General features: G+C 46.3%; 1 pseudogene; it reads right to left on the bottom strand.

Moving 5' to 3' along the window:
* Positions 1-1,306: 1,306 nt before the first annotated feature.
* On the bottom strand, positions 1,307-1,425 carry LOC134938815 (5S ribosomal RNA; annotated as a pseudogene).
* Between the last annotated feature and the right edge of the window lie 4,893 nt (positions 1,426-6,318).

Raw genomic sequence — 6,318 nt, 5'->3', positions numbered from 1 at the left:
GATCCTTCAAATATGTACAGGGACGGTGATTCCCTGAATGAGATTTATGAAAAAAAGGGGGGGATGAAGGATATATAGCGACCACGGTGTTAGTATAATGAGTATATAATTGCCAATTCTATTTAATTAAAAGGTATTTATTCACGTACAGTTATACATAAAAGAAACATCTAAAAAATGGGACAATAATAAAAGCACAACTGAACTAAAAGCACTTAAATGAGTTGTATAAAAGCTACAATAAAAACAGATATAAAGATTTTTTCTTATCTTAAATGAGGTAGGTGAAGGTTACCAACGCGTTTCGTCTGATGAGACTTCTTCAAGGGGTAAGGGTACAATGGACCTACAAGTCTATTTATAGCAGTTATAGCATGGTGGGAGGGTCCTAGCTTTACAGGGAGTCATGTGATACAATCATATGTTAAGTACATTTAATCAATTTGTATAATGCAGTCTAAAAGATATCATGGTATTAGGAACTATTAGCCAGTGAAAACGAGTGAGTCACAGCATTTTAGGAGAAGTTAAAAGGTGTTAAAAGTCAGTTTTTAGCAAAATCGCAGCACTTCTGCCACACTTCCGGTGACGGAGGCCGCTACACGTCACTTCCGCCCCACTTCCGCTGCCGTCCGCGCATGCGCCCGCGGCGGCGCGATGTCACTGTATAATCCTCAGTGCTGTCTTCAAGTGTCTGTCATCCAGGGGAAGGGAGTAGAAAGTCTCGTATTGTGTCCTCTCCCGGCGGCCATATTTGATAGGATTTTGTGTATGGTTTTCAGGCAGCCGTGGCCATTTTCTAGTAGTTTATTGAGCACAGCTTTGCTCCAGTTTCCATGGTGACCGTTCCACATAAAAGTAAAGATATATAGCATCAGGGATATAGTTTATCAATTAAAATGCATATATTGACAACTTCCAAATGGGTGGTAACATAATATAATGTTAATCTCATAATATTAGGAACAAATTAAACGTGCAAGTGCAAGTGCTTATTTGTTTTGTAAATAGTGATTCAAATTTTTAAAGGTGTATAAGTTAATTTAATTTTATGGCTAGCAATACTGAGATTTATACTAATTTAATAAGGTGCTTATGCCTTAAGCGTGCAAGTGCTTATTTGTGAGGATGGCTCGAATTTATTAAAAGTGCAAAGTGATACTCAGGATTTAATTTAGCAGTGCTATTATCCGCCTTAAAGTGCTTGTGCATTACTGATAAATGTGCAGTATATATATAATTCGTGATATTATATACTAAAGATAGATAGAGTGTGTACCTTTCTCAGGCCACTATTAATTATTGTATCATACAGTACCTGATCTTCCCAGATGGTCTCCCCTACTGGTACTGATCAGGCCCAACGCTGCTTGGCTTCCAAGATCAGACGTATTTGGGCATTTCCAGCGTGGTATGACTGTAATGACGATGTGCCTTATGGATTCACACTCCAACCTTTGCAATATTTACTAATTAAATTTAATCAATAATAGTAAACTTAGGTGATTTGAAGTGGCTTGTGAAGTGGGGGTGGGAGGGAGGGGGAGGGGGGAGAGGGTGAGGGGATGGGTAGGGGGGCAGGGGGGGAGGTTGGGGGGTTGGGGTGGGTGGCATGGGTGGCATGGGACGGGAGGAGGGGGGGGCGGGGGGGAGAGAAGATACTGCAATCTGGAACGGAATACAAGGACAGCAGATGGAACTGGGAATATTGAACAAAAATATTAGTGAATGGTGCGTGGGGATCTTCAATTAACAATACTTGACAGAAATCTGATCTGCACGTGTAAAAGGAGAATTCTGTATAGGTACGCACCGTACTCACATGTACAATGTGCGTGCTGTATCCATAAAGGTATCTTTCTCCCTCGTGCAGCTTGATCCTCCTCCCTTGTGGGATCCCCTCGACAGCAAGGAGAAGAAAAGAAGAAGGGGTGGGAAACCCCAATGGTGTAGTACGTTCAATATAATAAATCAGATATACAGAACTGCCACAGATGTTTTAAATCTTATTTATGATTAGGAGCATACCCGACTCACATGGATAGAGACGTAATACTCCTATAAAGGTATCTTTTATTAATTCTGGAAAAAATGGGGGTGCTGCGTACCCCTAACTCACGTTCTACAGGATTCCTGAAGGCAAAACAATTTAAAACAAATGAAGAGCATGCTCTTAAGAAAAATTCATTTGTTTTAAATTGTTTTTAACAATAAATGGATACATTACCCTAAAAAAAACTTCCTTCTTTGTGGGTTCTACATATCTGGTGGCCCTGGGGAGAGTGCAACAAAGAAGAGGCAGGAAAACCACCTTCTAAAGAAACCCTGATGTGCCTTCAGGAATCCTGTAGAACGTGAGTTTGGGGTACGCATCACCCCCATTTTTTCCTGAATTAATAAAAGATACCTTTATAGGAGTATTACGTCTCTATCCATGTGAGTCGGGTATGCTCCTAATCATAAATAAGATTTAAAACATCTGTGGCAGTTCTGTATATCTGATTTATTATATTGAACGTACTACACCATTGGGGTTTCCCACCCTTTCTTCTTTTCTTCTCCTTGCTGTCGAGGGGATCCCACAAGGGAGGAGGATCAAGCTGCACGAGGGAGAAAGATACCTTTATGGATACAGCACGCACATTGTACATGTGAGTACGGTGCGTACCTATACAGAATTCTCCTTTTACACGTGCAGATCAGATTTCTGTCAAGTATTGTTAATTGAAGATCCCCACGCACCATTCACCTATAACTATCCAGATTGTGGAGGATTCCCCTTTATGGACTCTAGAATTTGAGACTGTTTTCTTTTGTTTAAATAATTGTTATTGAAATAGAATTTAAGGACTTACGGATAGCGCAGCGGAAGGTGGACTCTTGTTTTTGTTCTAAGTGTTTTGGTGGAGAAAGAGTGACATCTCCTTGTACACCTTCACTGCTGTTATCTGCGGGTGCAGTGTATACTCTCCTTCCTTTTGTTTGCATAGCAGTGTGTACATGTCTAGTGACATTCACTGCTGCAGCTCCATCTCTCCCCAGCGGCGCTGTACACTTCCGAGCCCTGGTTGCCGGGAAACTACAGCAGGAGGCTCCGGTTTTCTTCTAAAGTCAGGCACACACGACGGGGGCTCTCTGGGATCGCGTGGCCGCGTTTCGGGAGGTGGTGAGTGGGTCCCGCTCGCGGGACCCGTACTTTATCGTGATCCGGCGCGGTCAGTGGGAGGCGGGCCGCGCACGCTGGCGGTGGACACTGTGGCAGTACAGGCGATCCCACTAGATCACCAGGGCATGGGTGCAGGTCAGGTTTTCCCTTAAAACCGTTTTACTAGTAGCCCACAGTACCCGGGGGTTTTGCCAGCAGGGGGATAAGGCTTAGACCTGGAGCCCCTCCCCCAGCCCCAGGGCGCCATTTCCAGCAAATGTTCCCGCCCTGGAGCTGCATATCTGTCTCCTTCACTCCCTGTCAGTGTTTGGGCGCCATTTCTCTCAGCTACACTGTTCCTGGGACTGCTTGGGCAAATCCTCCTGTGTAAAGCCGCCTGGTTGTCAGCGCTGTGACTTTACATGACGCTTAAGTATTCTAAATGTCAATTAGACAGTGTTAGTTAAGAAAGAGTGCATTTAGTCAGGGTTCTTTGGTACAAGTACCCTGTGATATACATCCAGTTCTTACTGTGCAGTGTTATATCTATTGACTACATAGCTATATAAGCTGGTCCAGTGCAGTATTATTGTTAGTAATAACCTCTGCATTGTTTACATGTGACTATATGTGTGTGCATTAGCTTGCTGAGTGGTTTCCATTTCGTGTCTCTCACTCAACTTGCTATCCCTATATTCTATGACCTGAGGGGGCTTGGTGCGTCAGGTTTTATATAGGTTTTTCACAAGATATGCTCTAATACGTATTTTTCTCTGTGATTTTAGTCACCATATCTCTCCTGTATCTCTGCTTGTGCTGACTACACTGCACAGGGGTTTGGGTAAGAGGTATTGTGCTGCTGCCAATTGTACTGTGTTACTTGATACTGCAATTTATATGTCTGCTTCTGAAGGTAACGGTTCTGGGGCTGAACACACTGCCGGTGTTGCTGAAGCCACAGACCCCTATGAGGAGACTATAGCAGCTGTGGGCTCTGGTTCTGGGGGCTCCTTGCCCCCCAGTGGGACTGTGGCAACGGGGGTACATAATGACCCACCGCGGGCTACTTTCTCCACGTTTCTACACACGCTAGTTACTAAACTAACACCCCCTATGGGACCTCCTATGCCGGTGCAACCGTATGTGGTCCCCGCAGCTAACCCGCCTTTGGCGGCCAATTTATCTGCTCAATTGAAGAAGTTGAACCAGTCCTTGACTACTAAAAAGTCTGACCCTCGCTCGCCTAAGACCAAGGGGTCCTCTAAGCGAGCTCCTATCTCCTCACAATCCACTGCTGTCACTGACACCTCGTCTGATGAAGATGGCGCTTACACTGACCCCACAGATTCTGACACAGATACTGCTGATGGGGAGGGTAGTTCACATGTGGATGTTCCTGATCTTTTGGAGGCTATTAAGTTAATTTTACAGATTACGGATGATCCCGAGCCATCCGCCCCTTCTAAGAAACCAGATAGGTTCAAGCGTCAGAAGGTGGCTAAACAAGTTTTACCTCACTCTGACCACCTAGTGGATATACGTCAGGAACCCTGGGGAAACCCGGGAAAGAAGTTTGTGCCTCAAACGAAGATGCTGGCTCGCTATCCCCTCGCGCCAGAGCTGTCTAAAAATTGGGAAACGCCTCCTCCAGTAGACTCACATGTGGCTAGGATGGTGGTTTCCTCAGCTCTACCTGTCACTACCATCACGTCTCTAAAAGAGCCTACGGATAAACGTGTGGAGGGTTCTCTGAAAGCGATTTACACCCTCACGGGTGCTGCACAAAGGCCCACTATTGCAGCAACATGGGCTGCAGAGGCTATTGAAGCATGGGCCTTGGAGTTAGAAGCTGAAATCTCTTCTGACCATGCTAGACAATGCTTGTCATATAGTGTCACAGCTTCTCGCTATATTAAAGAGGCGGCTTCTGATGCCGGTATCCTAGCAGCCAAGGCCTCTACTACATCAGTCCTGGCTCGCCGGATATTGTGGTTGAGATCCTGGTATGTGGATCTGGACTCTAGAAAAACCCTGGAGGTACTCCCTTTCAAGGGAGATATTCTGTTTGGGGAGGACTTAAATAAGATAGTGGCTGATTTGGCTACTGCCAAAACTGCCTGTCTGCCAAGTACCGCTCCTTCTGTGTTGAAGGCTAAAGGTACGTCCTTTCGCCCCTTTCATCCTTCAGGTAAAGCAAAAGGTCAGGCGTACAACAAGCAGGCCCGCACTTCCAAACCTGGTAAGCCGAAGCCCAAAAGAGCCTGGGCTGCCCGTCAGCCAGCTTCCAAGACCGATAAGCCTGCCGCATGACGGGGCGGGCCTCCCCCTGGGGGATCCCAGGGTGGGGGTCCGGCCTCTAGGGTATACCCAGGAATGGTTGAAGACCACTTCAGATGCCTGGGTACGGTAAGTTGTCACTCGAGGTTTCGCCATAGCCTTCAAAAACCGACCCCCTCATCGATTTTGCCGGACAGACGTCCCGTTGGACAAGACAAAGGCAAACACTCTACATTCGGTGGTACAGACCCTCCTGGATACAGGAGTCGTAGTACGGGTGCCTCTTGCTCAGAGGGGCCTGGAGTACTATTCTCCGCTGTTTCTGGTCCCGAAACCGAATGGGTCCTCCCGGCCCATTCTCAACCTCAAGGCATTGAACAGGTTTGTGAAAATTTCCAAGTTCCGTATGGAAACCCTTCGCTCTATAGTTCTGGCCTTGGAACCTGGGGACTACATGGTCTCCCTGGACATACAGGATGCTTACCTGCATATTCCTATAGCAGTGTCACATCAGCAATACCTGAGGTTTGCGATTGGCAACCTCTATTACCAGTTTCGGGTGTTACCTTTTGGTTTAACTACGGCTCCGCGAGTCTTCACCAAAGTTATGGCGGTGATGACGGTGGTACTCCGCCGTCAAGGGGTCAGGATACTGCCGTATCTGGTAGACTTGTTAATCCTGGCAAATTCCCCAGAACTTCTCCTATGTCATCTGGATATGACTGTCCGGTTTCTACAAGCCCACGGGTGGCTCATCAACTGGAAGAAATCCTCCCTGGTCCCTGCTCAGAGCATGGTGCACCTGGGAGCGCTATTGGACACTCACAACCAGCAGTTGTTCTTGTCTCAGGAGAAAGTCCTGAAGCTTCAGGACAGGATTCGTTGCTTCCTTTCTC

This window comes from Pseudophryne corroboree, chromosome 1, assembly GCF_028390025.1.
Source record: "Pseudophryne corroboree isolate aPseCor3 chromosome 1, aPseCor3.hap2, whole genome shotgun sequence".
Lineage (NCBI taxonomy): Eukaryota > Metazoa > Chordata > Amphibia > Anura > Myobatrachidae > Pseudophryne > Pseudophryne corroboree.
The sequence above is the reverse complement of the archived record's forward strand: the minus strand, read 5'-3'. Positions and strand labels throughout refer to the sequence as shown.